At 43.0% G+C, this 17,222-nt stretch overlaps 1 long non-coding RNA gene and 1 pseudogene across 1 annotated transcript in view; one reads left to right on the forward strand and one right to left on the reverse strand.

Annotated features, from left to right (window-relative positions):
* Positions 1–7,422, forward strand: part of LOC126990068 (peroxidasin homolog) — a 28,079-nt pseudogene extending 20,657 nt beyond the window's left edge.
* LOC126990070 (uncharacterized) overlaps positions 7,055–17,222 on the reverse strand; it is a 50,515-nt gene continuing 40,347 nt past the window's right edge. The window contains exons 3-4 of the long non-coding RNA XR_007743982.1: positions 16,768–16,848; positions 7,055–7,354 (exon numbers count right to left, since the gene is read on the reverse strand). This is a non-coding gene — a long non-coding RNA (uncharacterized LOC126990070). The remainder of the gene's footprint in view (positions 7,355–16,767; positions 16,849–17,222) is intronic.

The following is a 17,222-nucleotide window of genomic DNA, read 5'->3' on the forward strand; positions in this document are numbered from 1 at the left end:
TTCGCATTTACTGAAACTGCATCGACAGCTGATTCAATATCGTCCAGTTTGGCTCGGGGATACAGAAACGCTGCCGTGTCAACGTATTCCGTCCGCAAAACTCCGTAAGTTGGCCTCTCACCACACTGTCTCCAACTAAATTGACTCTAGTAGTTAGTTTGCCCATACCAGGAAACAGCGTCTGGTTCGTACAAGTGACAGCTGGTAGAATGGTCTTGTGATTTCTTCTGGAAGGGCGCGAGGTACAAGAGGGAGCGCGGGCTAAGGTGGGTTTGGAAGTGGTGGTGGTGATAGTAGTGGGTGATTGGGGAAGGGTGGAGGGTGAGGTGTGGGTGGAGGGAGATGTGGTATCAGAAGTGGAGGAGGAGGCGGAGGTTGAGTTCGTGTTGGAGATGGAAGTGGAGGATGGAGTGGTGATGAGGATAGGGGAGGAGTCAAGGGTGTTGGAGGGCGAGGACGGGAGTGCAGGAGACGGGGGAGAGGTACTGTGGGCGGAGGTGGATGGGGTAGGAAGGAGGTGGATGGAGTAGAATGAATGGTAAGGGTGGCGGCAGGCTCAGGCGTGGCAGAGGAGATCGTGTTGAAGGTGGAAGGGAAGATGGGTGGAGTGGTGATGAGGATAGGGGAGGAGTCAAGGGTGTTGGAGGGAGAAGAGGGAGTGGGAGTTGATGAGGTAGCAAGGGAGGTGGATGGGATAGTAGGAATGGTAGGGGTGGCGGGTTCCAGCGTTGCAGAGGAGTGGGGTGGTTGAGGCGAGGCAGAGGAGATCGTGTTGGAGGTGGAAGGGGAAGATGGAGTGGTGATGAGGATAGGGGAGGAGTCAAGGGTAGTGGAGGGAGAAGAGGGAGTGGGAGTGGATGAGGTAGCAAGGGAGGTGGATGGGGCGGAAGGAATAGTAAGGATGGAGGCGGGTTCAGGCGAGGCAGAGGAGGAGGAGGAGGTATGTAATTGGGTCAGAACGTCAGAATATGAGTTTGAGGTGGAGGAAGCTGGAGTAGGAAGGGCGGGGAATGACGTCACAACTTCCCATATCAGAACGTTTGAGCGTTTCAACTCATCGTTAATCGAGCTAAGTGCTTGGATACGCGAGTCCAAGACACAATATTTACATTTAGACTCGCTGAGTTGAAAGTGGATCGTGGCAAATTTCTGCGAACAATTACCGCAAGTGAAATATTTGGGCATGGTTACAATTCCTTTTTTCTTTTCTTTTTTCTGTAGCAAGAAACTTTAGTTATGATATATTTAGAAACCGCGTGGGTGGCTTGCTGAATACCAGGAAGGAGCTCAACTGAACACCTGGAAGGAGTTAGGTAGGGGTCGGGTCGAGTCCCGCGGGGGTAATTAGTTGGACGGTAGAGAGGCTTATTTAGTTAAAGGAACACAAAGGAGCACAAAGGAGGAGGAGGAGGAGGAAATAGTTAGAGGAGGAGGAAATGGTTAAAGGAGGAGGCGGAGGAGGAAATATGGGTTTGGGCGGAGAAGGAGGAGTAGGGAAGGTGATTAAAATAGAATTAGAAATACCTGTGTTGATTAGGATTATTTAAGGAGTGCCGGGTGGTTTCCTTCGTTAAGCCCTCGGTGGCTGTGGGATATGGGCGGGTGTGTGAACACCTGGGTCTTGTGTGAACACCTGACTGTCTTGGTGAGGGAGTGCCGGTGAAAAGATTAGCCGACCTCACTAATCCCGGAAAATTTCAGACTTAACGGGCGGTACCGGGAGTAATTATACCCCTGGAAATAAATAGGGCGGGGTTCAGGAACGATTGGTAATGAACAAGAAAATACAGTGAGTTGTGATCTGACCGTTTACTATAGTAATAAAATAAATAAAATACTCGCTATAATAAGTGTGTAAATGTATCACTCGGGTTTATGTTTAAACAATGTGTGTGCTGTTGTTGAAATACTTTACTTTGTTACCCTGTGACAGGTACGGGAAGCAGTAGAATTATGACACTTAGCGTTCCACAGCGTCTGTGATGTCTGCTTAGGCAGTGAAGCGACGATGAAGTTACCGATGAGCGATGTCCAACCTCTTCAAGTAATATCAACTACAGTTAAAGTCCTCGATGGCGTATAAAGATTGCACAACACACTTGGTGAACACTAATTCACGGAATCGCGGTTAACAGTAAATTGAGGAATCACGATGAGCACTGAATTACGGAATCACGGTTAACACTGAATCACGGTATCGCGGTTAACACCGAATCACAGAGTCGCGATTAACACTGACTCACGGAATAGCGGTTAACACCAAAACAAGGAATCACGGTCAACACTAAATCACTGAATCACGGTCAACACTGAAACACGGAATAGCGGTCAACACTGAATCACTGTATCACGGTTAACACTGAAACACGGAATAGCGGTTAACACTGAATCACTGTATCACGGTTAACACTGAAACACGGAATAGCGGTTAACACTGAATCACTGAATCACGGTTAACACTGAAACACGGAATAGCGGTTAACACTGAATCACTGAATCACGGTTAACACTGAAACACGGAATAGCGGTTAACACTGAATCACTGAATCACGGTTAACACTGAAACACGGAATAGCGGTTAACACTAAATCACTGAATCACGGTTAACACTGAAACACGGAATAGCGGTTAACACTAAATCACTGTATCACGGTTAACACTGAAACACGGAATAGCGGTTAACACTGAATCACTGTATCACGGTTAACACTGAAACACGGAATAGCGGTTAACACTGTATCACGGTTAACACTAAATCAAGGGATCACGGTTAACACTAAATCACTGAATCACGGTTAACACTGAAACACGGAATAGCGGTTAACACTAAATCACTGTATCACGGTTAACACTGAAACACGGAATAGCGGTTAACACTGAATCACTGTATCACGGTTAACACTGAAACACGGAATAGCGGTTAACACTGAATCACTGAATCACGGTTAACACTGAAACACGGAATAGCGGTTAACACTGTATCACGGTTAACACTAAATCAAGGGATCACGGTCAACACTGAATCACTGTATCACGGTTAACACTCTAGCTGGAGCGAGCGGGGGTCGTGACCTTAGCCTAGGAGGGTCAGGAAACGAGTGAGGAGGGTCACGAACCATCTATTCGAGGACAAGAAGAGGCCGTTCTCTGGGCTTGACCTTGCATCACTGAATATCCAGAGAGGTCGCGATCATGGACTACAACCTTATAATGAGTACCGAGCGCTGTGTAACCTTACGCGAGTGAGAAGCTTTGATGACCTACACCGGGAAATCGCACGGCTGGTCATTGAGTGTATGAGGCGGACGTACGCACGCGTCGACGATACTGACCTCTTCACTGGCGGCCTAATGGAAACGCCACTCCACGGAGGACTCGTAGGACCCACCTTCGGCTGTATCCTCGGCATCCAGTTCGGAAACCTTCGGAAGTGTGACGCCTCTGGTACGAAAATTCTGACCCCTTGGTACGATTCACCGACCCACAGCTGACGGAGATAAGGAAGGTGAGTCTCGGGCGAAGGGAAATCGTATATGTAATTTTTTTCTCTTTTCTTATTTTCTTGGTATTCTCTCTCTCTCTCTCTCTCTCTCTCTCTCTCTCTCTCTCTCTCTCTCTCTCTCTCTCTCTCTCTCTCTCTCTCTCTCTCTCTCTCTCTCTCTCTCTCTCTCTCCTTACTTCATTTCTTTCTCCTCTTCCTCCTCTCTCTCTCTCTCTCCTGAGGTGAGTCTCGGTCAAATCGTATACGTAATTTTTTTTCTTCTTATTTTCTTGGTATTCTCCTTCCTTTCTCAACCTTTCTTCATTTCTTTCCTCACCTTCTCTTCCTCCCTCTCTTCCTCCTCTCTCTCTCCCTCCTTTCCTCCTCCTCCTCCTCCTCCTCTCAAGTCCACTAATACTGAAGCACACATAATCTATCAAACACATTCTATCAGGCATTTTAAATCACTATGTTGTTATGAGTGAGTTTATCCTTGCAAAGTCTATCAATAAGTTCTAAGTCATTTCCTTCCTTATATAGTGTGAGTGTGTGTGTGTTAATATGTCTAGTAAATCTCTATGTTAGTGTGAGTTTTTTCCTTGCAAAGTCTATCAATAAGTTCTAAGTCCTTTCCTTCCTTATATAGTGTGAGTGTGTGTATTAATAAGTATACTAAATCTCTATGTAAGTCTGAATGAGTGTTTTCTACCAGTCTGTCAATAAGTTCTTTGCTTGTGTCGTAAGTAATAATTCTAACGTGTGTAATTCTTGCAGGTCACGCTTGCCAAGATGCTCTGCGATAACTGTGATAATGTGGAGAGTGAGCAGCGGTCCGTCTTTGACCTTCCTGACCCCTTCCTGTAAGTGAGACAGTTTGGGGGTTAGGTCAATATTGTTAAAGGTCACAGGCTCACATTACAACTGTTTCCCAAGGCCACAGAGAAGATTATCCGGGTTTTCTTGGGTGGTTTTTCCGTTCAATGTGCAGAAGTCAGGTAAAACTTATATATATTTGACTAGGCTTTCGTATGAGTTGTAGGCATTTTCAGGGGTATTTTTATGACCCCAGTGGTAGTTTGAACCTTCCTCTGTACCATGAATCTGAGAAACATATCTGACAAGACTTTCATAGGAGTTTGGGTCATTTCCGGGGGTAGTTTTATGACCCTGGTGGTAGTTTGAACCTTCATCTGTGCTGTGAACCTAAGAAATATATTTGACAAAACTTTCCTTGGAGTTCAGGGCATTTCCAGGGGTAGTTTCATGACCCTGGTAGTAGTATGAACCTCCATCTGTACTGTGAACCTAAGAAAACATATATTTGACAAGGCTTTCATAGGAGATTTGGGCACTTCCAGGGGTAGTTTTATGACCCCAGTGGTAGTTTGACCCTTCCTCTGTACCAAGAACCTAAGAACACGCATATTTGACTAGGCTTTCATACGAGTTCAGGGCATTTCCAGGGGGAGTTTTATGACCCCAGTGGTAGTTTGACCCTTTCTCTGTACCAGGAACCCCAAAACACAGACATGAGAACCCAGTTAACCTCATTTTTGACCTCTGGAAATTGTCAACATGGGAGGCGGAAACTTCTCATCCCACCAACCAGACACTGTGATGATCCCATTGATGTTTCAGGAACCCTCGTGTGTCCTGCCGTGACCTGCCGGGAATCAACCCGGAGCTGTGGAAGGAGCGCGTGTCATGTGGGGTGGCAAGACTGATATTGACATCGGGGCAGCCGAGCGCATATCACCCTGTGTCATGTGCACCTGTACCAAGGAAGGGGTGAGTGATGTGTGTGTTTTCCTTGCTAGAGGGGGGTGAGGAAGGGGTGACAAGAGTGAAGGGGTGAGAGATATGTGTTTGTCCTTGCTATAGGGGGGTGAGGAAGGGTGACAAGAGTGAAGGGGTGAGTGATGTGTGGGGGATGAGGAAGGGTGACAAGAGTGAAGGGGTGAGTGATGTGTGGGGGGTGAGGAAGGGTGACAAGAGTGAAGGGGTGAGTGGTGTGTGGGGGGTGAGGAAGGGTGACAAAAGTGAAGGGGTGAGAGATGTGTGAGGGGTGAGGTAGGGTGACCTGAGTGAAGGGGTGAGTGTTGTTTGGGGGATGTGGAAGGGTGACAAGAGTGACGGGGTGAGTGATGTGGGGGGGGTGAGGAAGGGTGACAAGAGTGAAGGGGTGAGTGATGTGTGGGGGTTGAGGAACGGTGACAAGAGTGAAGGGTGAGAGGTATGTGTTTGTCCTTGCTATAGGGGTGAGGAAGGGTGACAAGAGTGAAGGGGTGAGTGATGTGTGGGGTGAGGAAGGGTGACAAGAGTGAATGGGTGAGAGGTATGTGTTTGTCCTTGCTATAGGGGGGTGAGGAGGGGTGACAAGAGTGAAGGGGTGAGTGGTGTGTGGGGGGTGAGGAAGGGTGACAAGAGTGAAGGGGTGAGAGGTATGTGTTTGTCCTTGCTATAGGGGGGTGAGGAGGTTTGACAAGAGTGAAGGGGTGAGTGATGTGTGGGGGTGAGGAAGGGTGACAAGAGTGAAGGGTGAGTGATGTGTGGGGGTGAGGAAGGGTGACAAGAGTGAAGGGGTGAGTGATGTGTGGGGGTGAGGAAGGGTGACAGAGTGAAGGGGTGAGTGATGTGTGGGGGGTGAGGAAGGGTGACAAGAGTGAAGGGTGAGGTATGTGTTTGTCCTTGCTATAGGGGGGTGAGGAGGGGTGACAAGAGTGAAGGGGTGAGTGGTGTGTGGGGGGTGAGGAAGGGTGACAAGAGTGAAGGGGTGAGAGGTATGTGTTTGTCCTTGCTATAGGGGGGTGAGGAGGGGTGACAAGAGTGAAGGGGTGAGTGATGTGTGGGGGATGAGGAAGGGTGACAAGAGTGAAGGGGTGAGTGATGTGTGGGGGGTGAGGAAGGGTGACAAGAGTGAAGGGGTGAGTGATGTGTGGGGGGTGAGGAAGGGTGACAAGAGTGAAGGGGTGAGAGATATGTGTTTGTCCTTGCTATAGTTAGCCTGTTCTCACGCCAAGCATCTGCTAGTGAAGTCTTTCTCCTCGGGTGCACCTTCTGAAAGCCCCGGTCCATGTTCAGATGTTTCCGTACAGTGCCACTATTCATATCAAAAGTTACCCTGTTCTCACGTCAAGCATCTTTCTTTCTCTTTAAACATGATATTATTGTACCGTGTGGGGACCCAGCAGCCTCCTGGTACTGAAGGGAAGTGTGTAGTGTTCTGTATAGGTTACGTATATGCAGTTACGGGTATGTGGTACCTAACATTGGGACCTGTTTGGGTGAGCTACGAGTGCGGATCTTTGCTCTCTATCTCCAGAGTCTGTGTAGTCCTGTACCAGGAATGACCTTCTGAATAAAGCCTGTATTCTTGAACTTAATGACGCCACAGTTTGATTGTTTGAAAAGCTGTTATGACTGTTTCCCAAGGCCACAGAAGGCTAACCGGGTTTTCATGGGTGGTTTAACCGTTCATTGTGCAGAGGGAGTGCAAAACTATCACCAGATCAAAGCAACTAGATATATCACCTTACGGCTCAATAACATCTTGAAAACGAAAAAAAAATGCTGTAACTTGCTTTAAAAGTAGCCTGAAAAATGTACCTAAGTCAATTATATCTAAAAAAGTGTCCGGAGATTAGCTAAATGGGTTTGGGGCAAGATAAAGTCATAGGTGTGGCCCTTAAGTTTATTTATAAGACTTCATAGTACAGATACAGTTCACATCTTCCGTGACTGGCTTACAGCAGAGTCCACAGAGAAAAGTACAAGTCATCAGAGTTGACTAACACGATTTCTTTCCCTCGACAGAATTGAATGGCTGAACGGACATCTCTGGCGTCTTGGTCTGCCTGCGGCACACTGCACACTCTGGAAGAAGAAAGAACACCAAAATGTCAAGTTCCTGCAGAATCAGCCTCTTAGTGAAGAAAATGTGCTTTATTTATTTAATAAATAATTGACAAAAAAAAAAAAATTGTATTTATTTTAGAAAAACTATATGGCTCACTTTTTGCAATACTATGCAATAAGTATATCACGCAATAAGTTAGCCATAAATATGACCGCTATATATAGATATATATATATATATATATATATATATATATATATATATATATATATATATATATATATATATATATATATATATATATATATATATATAAGTATATTATGCAATAAGTTATATAAATATGCCTATATATATATATATATATATATATATATATATATATATATATATATATATAGATATATATATATATATATATATATATATATATATATATATATATATATATATATATATATATATATATATATATATATATATATATATATATATATATATATATATATATATATATATATATACACAGTGAGTGAGTGGAACATGATATATATTCACAGCGTGGTCTTAAACATAGCTATAGACAGTAGCAGGCACCAGTATGACGTTCCTGGGAGTGTATATGAACCCAATTCCTTACACAGTGAGTGAGTGAGCCATGACCAGGAACATGATATATATTCACAGGGTGGTCATAAACATAGCTATAGACAGTAGCAGGCACCAGTATGACCTTCCTGGGAATGTATATGAACCCAATTCCTTACACAGTGAGTGAGTAAGTGAGTGAGCCATGACCAGGAACATGATATATATTCACAGCGTGGTCTTAAACATAGCTATAGACAGTAGCAGGCAAAAACAAACATCCCAATGTAACTCCCCCAGCAGGTGGTCGTGGCCTGTTTGGGGTTTGATTCTCTTGCACCATCTGTACAAGCATCAGTAATAGCCTTGAAGGTGGGTATTGCAGTGCTTGGCTGGGTTTAGTGTTGCTGTGCTGAGAAGACTGAAGGTGAGGGCTGTAAGGCATAAACCAGCTCACTTAGTGTGTAGGTGGTGGAGCCAGTGACCCAGGAAGAGATGCACAACCTGCCCCTCATAATTGCAACGCCCAATTAGTACTGTATGCTGGGACATGAGTAAATTATTTTAGTTGTAAAACCAGAAAAGAAAGTCCTTGACCCGGGATTAGCAGGCGTGCCCTAGCACCTGTACCCATTTGAGTGACCTGCCAGGCTTTATACAGGGAGGGCAGACCACTCAGGGACAGAATAAGCCAACACTGGGGCCAACTTACCTAACAGTACATTTTGGCTGGGTGTGCCATCCAGCCTATAGGTGTACCCAGGGTAGGTTATGTATGCATACATCAGGTTATGAGCATACATAACCTGCAAATACCTGGAGCCATACCAATGTCTGTTACAATGTCAAACTTGAAGAGAAAGGCAAATAAGAGGAAGAGGAGAAGAAGAAGAGGAGGAGGATGTAAGTGTTAATTTTTCCCCACTCTTAGGAAAGGTTTCTCTCTCTCTCTCTCTCTCTCTCTCTCTCTCTCTCTCTCTCTCTCTCTCTCTCTCTCTCTCTCTCTCTCTCTCTCTCTCTCTCTCTCTCTCTCTCTCTCTCTCTCTCTCTCTCTCTCTCTCTCTCTCTCTCTCTCTCTCTCTCTCTCTCTCTCTCTCTCTCTCTCTCTCTCTCTCTGCTCAAGTTAGTGGCAGCAATGTAGACCCCCCTAAGACCAGCACAAAGTCATCATTATCCTTGACGGTGAAGGCCTCAGTCATCGTCAAATAGCACAGCCGATTGGTGTTTCCATCTCTAACGTATGAATGGGTCTGCAGACATGTGGCCACAGGCTCCACTAGTGACAGGCCTCAAAGCCTCGCAGCAGATTTTTAACAGTGTAATCACGGCAGGGGTGCATACACTCATTATTAAATAAATACCTATCATCGTCATATATCGTATAGCTATCCACGCTGGTGCAGTATGTCCTTTACGTATTAATTTTGCCAGATATTATAATTCTGTATACTTTTACTGGCAATGAATAAGGATGAGGTCAACCCCAGCATTTAAACTGCCTGAGAATGGTCCATGTTATCAAAGATTTCTGCACCCAAGCACACATACTTAACATGGCTTTGGTAGTTGTGGGCCTTTCCATGGCTAGTGTTTTGACCCTGGTGGGAGTCTGACAAGGCTCCTGTACCCATAACTCTAAAAAAAATACTCCTGAGAACACATTTTCCTTTTTTTGACATTTAGAAATAACTGGTGTGAGAGTCGGCAGCGTCTCAGAATAGCGATCAATGTCCTGAGTGGAATGGCTTACAGAATAACTGCATCCACAGCACAGTCCCCCCATGGTAATTGTCAATAATCTCTGTAGTGCATTGACGACCTTATGTCAGTGACTCTGTGGTAAGGTACAGTCTGTTTCAGTAGGATATTACAGGTGGTCAAGCCTCCTCTCTCTTTCTCTTGACCAGCTCTGTGGCAGCCAATCACCGCACATAACCCCTCACTCTGCTTCCACCTTGACCGACAGCGTTGTGACTGTGCAGTGTTCTCAGTTTTCTAACACTATCTGGAATACTGCAAGACCTACCTGTGTATGCTAAGTATCACTGCTAGCCTTGACCTATAACATGCATTCTGTAACACAAGACAAATGACTATTTTTTCTTGTAGATGTCACGTGGCGAATGAAGGTATTTTCTTTGTACGCTAAAAACAAGTTTGTATTTCTTTCTATCTACAGTCAAGTTAACAGTGTGCACATATATGGCTGTCTTCTTGGTCTCATCATAATCCTTGACGTTTTAGGCATATGCGGCCAAACACACACATCTGGCAAGGCTTTTGAAGTGTTGTGGCCCACTACCGGGCTCTCAAGGAGATTTAAGACTGATTTGTACCTGCGACAACTGACTTAATGTTCTGGTACTTCAAGAGTATTTGAAGGAGCTCGTAGTTGGGGTGATGAAACGTTGTCGCTTTTTTATATTTAATTTAACCTATCTTAACACTATGAATAACAAGAATAATATAAAAAACAAAATACACTTCAGTCAGACCCAGCAGGTCGTCAGGCCTCACCACACTGCCTGTTAAGGGACAAGTATCGTCCTACTTCAATACTAGTTGCAATTCTAACTATTTCTTATTACACATACACTGAATATATATACTCTTATAATCTAAACAATACCACTATACACAATGGACACTAGTGCGCTTTCCTTTACGGTACAACACTTCACTTTCTACTCACGACAGCATAGATGAACACATGACACATGTTGTGTCTAAAAATTAGAGGGACACGTGAGTGTCAGTCAGAATTATTTCGAGTTCTGCCCCGAGCATGCCGAGGGAACCCCCTTATATGGGCAGTTGCCTACGTCACTATACGTCATTACTACGTCATAACTATTGACAGGGTACAAAAGGCTCCTGAGGGTGCACTCCTGACCCTATGATATTGTCACATCCTCTATGGTTATAGTACATAAGAGTGAATATTCATGAGTAGTGTTATTCTACATGGCTTCCGTTTACATGATTCTCGTCCTTATAGCCTTTGGCGTGGTGCTGTCGTTGGGTGAAGTGGGCGGTTTCGGGAAGCCGGCAGAGCGCCAGCTGTATGGTGGCCTGAGACGCCCCTTTTGGCTCCCTGTGTGTTTCAATAATGATTTGTTCTTCCCACTGTCACCTCGCTGTGCTGTGTTCTTCAAATTGTTCTTAAAGTTGGATGTATTCTAACGTTCCATGTCGCTTTCGTCTTCCTTATTTATTTGTGATGTTTGTACTGGGTCAGGTGATGTTACTGCGTCTGTGTTTGTAGATGCAGCACCCTGCGGGGCACCACAGAAGGAGTTCTTCAGGGGAAGCTTTATCTGGCAGTTAATACTTCATGGTGATGTGAGGTGCACAGATACTGTTTTCCTGCACTCCCGAGCACTGGCAAGGCAGAAGCAAGCTTACTCCTCCAGTGCAATGATTGGCTGTTACTTGGCCAGGCAAGAGTATGAGGGGGTGTGCCTGCCACCGTACTTACCACCAGAATGACAGCATATTACGTATGGGAAAAAAACACCTATATGATGAGGAATTATCAGCACAACCAATTATTATATTATGGATACGTAAGTGATATCTTCCCAGCACAGCACAATGCTTTGAAGCGACAAGCCTTAGCAGTGCATATGTCCTAATACCGAGTCCCTGGCACCTTCACAAGAGCAGGAGTACACAAGGCTGACACACTGGGAGGAGTGTCTCAAAAGTGTTGGTCTGTGTATCTCAGAATGCATGGAGAAGTTTTTGGTGAGTGTACCCGCAGGGAGCTTCACCCTGCCATGTCTACCCGGTGTGGCGTTGAGTCTCGCCCCTCATGTGGTTTGTCCCATCATGATCTGCACATGGCAGAACCCAATTTAACTATGACTGAGTAACTAAGTGTGAAAGCACCACCCAAAGTGATGCACAGCGGAAGAGGTCAAAACAATTGTATTGCCGCGGCGACTAAGCCTGATGGGCCAGCAGCCTCCCATAACTCCCTCTGCCAGAGAGGCACCTCTTTAGCCGACTAGTGAAGGTGGCTCTCTCTTCTCGCTGGTCGTGGGTTTGGTCCCCAACACCAGCAAACCTTTCCTTATATATATATATATATATATATATATATATATATATATATATATATATATATATATATATATATATATATATATATATATATATATATATATATATATATATATATATATATATATATATATATATATATATATATATATATATATATATATATATATATATATATATATATATATATATAAAACATTGAATATGTAGGTGTGTGTGGGTGTGTGTGTGTGTGTATATATATATATATATATATATATATATATATCTATATATATATATATATATATATATATATATATATATATATATATATATATATATATATATATATATATATATATATATATATATATATATATATATATATATATATATATATATACATATACAATCTTGACGGAAACAGGGCATGGGGCCACGATTCACTGAGGGGCCGATTTTCAAAATTTAAAATTTAAATATTTTTTTCAAAACCAAAGCAGCTAGCGACCTGAAACTAAAACAGGCACCTCCTTAGGCATATACAGGTCTCCATGAGCAGCGGTATCAAAATTCAAGTCGTTCCCTAATAAAATCCCGATTAATTGTTTTTTATATAAGTATAACAAAACTTAAAAGGCTATAAAATCCTCAGATTTTACGCTAGATGCACAAACATCACCAAATGCAGAGATAATCACTTATATTTTCAGAATCAATAGCAATATTTAGCATATCTTATAAGTTTTGCCCAGAAATAGCTACTTATTTTTTTTTATTTAGTGCAATTTTTACGTAAGTTTTAACATCTAATAAATCACTTAATTTTCACATTAAACTTAATACTTGAGGAAAGCATGCAGAAACATCTTAATTTTACTCAACAAAAGCAAAATATTCATTTTCTATACAATCACAACTTATTTTGGTTGAATTCGATGTCACTATTGCCGCAGCACGTCTTGCCGGCTATCTGCCTCGTCCTGAACAATCACTTTAGCCTTTTGGCCTATGACTTGTGGGCCCCGGTCAGTTTCTGGACTTACACGTCCCTGTTCCTCGCCGTCTCCTTCCTGCCCTCCTCGATACTGCTCCTCTTCCTGCCGGTCGGCTGCTTCAAGGCCTTGTTCTTCCTCGCTTCTGAGGTCACGTCCTTGGAGAAATTAGCACCAGAAACAGTTGAAGAGGGACCTGCTGATGTGCGGCAAGATGGTGTTGGCCAGGTTGTGCCCCTCCTGGCACCTGCCCCTGCAAGGTCAGGTCTGAGGCCGCCAGGAACTCCAGGAGGTGCCTGAACCCGTCCCTGTGGCGCATGGCAGGGAGAGGAACCTCAACCTGCGCTCCTTCTTGTCCTCCCTGCACATCAGGGAGTCCCACAGCGACATCCCGAAGGACGCCATGTGGGCCATTGGGAGATGGCCGCTTCAGGACCGCCCGGCCGTCTCAGCTCTCCCTGTCGACCAGCTCGACCAGGGCGTCGAACATCAGAGGGCGGGTCGCCCCTCTCGAGCTCCACGGTAATCTTCATCTCCTCCTGCTGGGCAAGCTCCTGCTTGCAGCACTCGGCCACAGAGGAGTTGGCCTGGACCTTCCTGGCCAGGTAGCCGGCGTAAGTTGCTGACCGCGGCGAGCAACTCGTCCGTCGGCAGGTCCGGCTGGTCGTCGGCCAGCTCCCTGGCAGCTGGGCCAAGATCACCTCGTCGTCCCTCCTTCTCCTCTGCCTTGGCCCGGTCAGGTCGGCCTGCACGTCCCCAGGGAAGAACCCGACGAGCTGAGTTGCCATATGGCACTAACTAAACGACATTTCTTGTTTCCTAATACGTAAAACTGTGGACTTCACTATCCTACAGTTATCATTCATTTTACGTAAAGATTTCAACCTAAAGTTACGCAAATTTGCCATTTTTAACGTTTTCAAAGTGCACGCATGGTGCTATTTTATATAAGTTACCTTGAATCCTCGACCAAATCACTCTAGAGACACTCCTGCCTGCTTGTATGCACTAAAACTTGAAAGATTTCGTCCTGTTCCACTTAAATTCAGAATAGAACGCAGAGTGTGTTTGAGTTGTCGCAGTGAAAGTCGCCATAACAATCGGCCTTACGCGAAGCCAGCGCGCCAAGACTGAGATTTCCCGTCAACTTGTGAAGTCTATGATATATATATATATATATATATATATATATATATATATATATATATATATATATATATATATATATATATATATATATATATATATATATATATATATATATATATATATATATATATATATATATATATATATATATATATATATATATATATATATATATATATATATATATATATATATATATATATATATATATATATATATATATATATAGGAAGGCAGTGGCTGAGTGGTTGGCAGGCCGACCCCACATTCGCCGCGTTTTGAATGATGCATGTTCGAATCCGACGCTACCACCTGGTATTTTCATTCACCGCCAGTGGCCTAAGATTACCCACATGTCTGAAGATCACCAATCAACCAGGACCCTAGAAAACTGCCCAAGTGAAATGAAGAGAATGAGTTCAGAGGCAGCATGAAACAAATAATGGCGCCATTATACAACTATCTGCCTTAACAGGCTCAGGCCGACCATCAGGACCCTAAAATAGCCTACCGGCGCTATATATATATATATATATATATATATATATATATATATATATATATATATATATATATATATATATATATATATATATATATATATATATATATATATATATATATATATATATATATATATATATATATATATATATATATATACATATGCCCGATAGCGCCAGTAGGCTTTTCAGTGAGGCCTGATGGTCGGCCCAAGGCCTCTTCCCGGTGGGTCCTGATGGTCGGCCCAGCCCGTTCTGGCGCAGGCGAGTGTTTATAGTGGCGCCATCTTGCATTGGCTCATGCTGCCCTCCCGGAGCTCATCTTTAACCCGGTAGCAGCGACGGGCCAAACTTGTGGCTTTACCGTGTAGCAGCGACGGGCCAAACTTGTGGCTTTACCGTGAAGCAGCGACGGGCTAAATTTGTGCCATGATATAAACCCCCAAAAAATAGATGATGCATAATCTGATCACGAACGCGTTGATATATATTATGAAATGGTGATGATTTTTTCTCATTTTTCTCGCTTAGAGGGACCATTAAGAAACATGATCCCCGCAGCTACCGGGTTAATCCTAGAATATAGAGTCCGGGTTGATAGGTGGTCTTCTGGACAGCATGTGGGTAGTTTTAAGCCACTCGGCGGCGGCTGAAAAATCAACAGGTGGCACCAGGCGAACGTGAACTCGCGTCCTCCTGAACGCAGTGGTGTTACTCTGTCAATATATATATATATATATATATATATATATATATATATATATATATATATATATATATATATATATATATATATATATATATATATATATATATATATATATATATATATATATATATATATATATATATATATATATATATATATATATATATATATATATATATATATATATATATATATATATATATATATATATATATATATATATATATATATATATATATATATATATATATATATATATAAGTCAACAAGTGACAGTATGCTAGCACTTCGCGTACTGGTAAAGCTCCGACGTGAGTTTCGACCTGAAATGCTTGCAGCCTATGTCGATCTCAGGCGTTTGACTCAGTGCATTGCAGGCACTCTGGGATCTCCTGAGACTCCGTGGGATTCCTGCAGGGCACGTGGCACGTCACCCAGAAGCTGATGCTGCTCATCAGGTTGTTTCTGTAGAGACAGTCCTGAGTGGAGGAGGCCAGGGGACGCCCACGGGCTCGTGGGTTGAGCAAGTTGATGGATCCTGCCAAGAAGTACTCTGGATGGGAAGGAGGCCTGCTTGGAGAATCGCCCAGAGGGATCATCGGGCAAGGTGAGGCGCCCCCCGGTGTATGACCCCCTTGAATAATTGATTGATTCTTCACCACCAGTCGGGTTATAAAAATTCTACTCTTCTCATTGAATATATACACACATCCGGCATCCATCTATCTACTCGTCCGTCTTTCTTACTTCTCTCTTTCGTTTTTCTTTCTCTCGTTTATTCATTAATTTACGCATCTTAATTTTCTTTACTAACCAATAAAGACATAAATTCATACTTAAACTACCTTCGCCGTCAAATTAATTTAGACAGGTAGAATTTGGACACCAACACTTGACAGGGAGACACACACACACACACACACACACACACACACACACACACACAGAGCCGCTGTTTACTGGCTCGTGGCGTGAAAAATTAATCGTCATATTGGGTGACCACACGTCCGGCAGAGTCGTGCAAATTATTAAAACAATAACTGTGAGGTGATGACAAGTGTGTGTGTGTGTGTGTGTGTGTGTGTGTGTGTGTGTGTGTGTGTGTGTGTGTGTGTGTGTGTGTAAAAAGACTGATATGGAGATATACAACAAAAAAACATTACATTTTCGCCACAGGTAAAAAAAAATGACAGTCACGCAGAAAATTCAAACTGATAATAAGATAAATTACGTCCCACAGAGACGACAACAGACAGACAGATAAAAATAAACAGAAGTACAAATCAGAACAAAACATAAAACAAACCTCGCTCTAACACCTGTACGAAAAAAACTCCACCACTTGTAAAGATTCTCGCCTGGGACTAGAAGGTAAAAACGACTAAGTGCATACACAGACATGTAAAATTAGTAAAGAACAATTACTCAGCGCCATTTACCTTTATCCTGGGGCGACGATGAGGAGGAGGAGGAGGAGGAGGAGGGGGTCCCATGGCAGGCTCGGGGGAATGTTCATACTCCTGCAGACAGATAACAGTTTATTAATATATTTTACTCGCCTTTGTTTTTCATCTTTACTTATTTTGCTGGAAGGAGAAAAAGAAAGGAAATGTGATGAAATAAAGTAAATGAAGAGGAACATAAGAGGAAAAGTGAGTTAGAAATATAACAGTATTGAGATGAGGAAGGGAAAAATATAACACACACACACACACACACACACACACACACACACACAATATATATATATATATATATATATATATATATATATATATATATATATATATATATATATATATATATATATATATATATATAAATATATATATAGTATATGAGTAAAATATGCTGTTATGCATGCGTTAGTAGTAGTAGCAGTAGTAATAGTAGT

This window comes from Eriocheir sinensis, unplaced genomic scaffold, assembly GCF_024679095.1.
Source record: "Eriocheir sinensis breed Jianghai 21 unplaced genomic scaffold, ASM2467909v1 Scaffold144, whole genome shotgun sequence".
In the NCBI taxonomy this organism is placed as follows: domain Eukaryota; kingdom Metazoa; phylum Arthropoda; class Malacostraca; order Decapoda; family Varunidae; genus Eriocheir; species Eriocheir sinensis.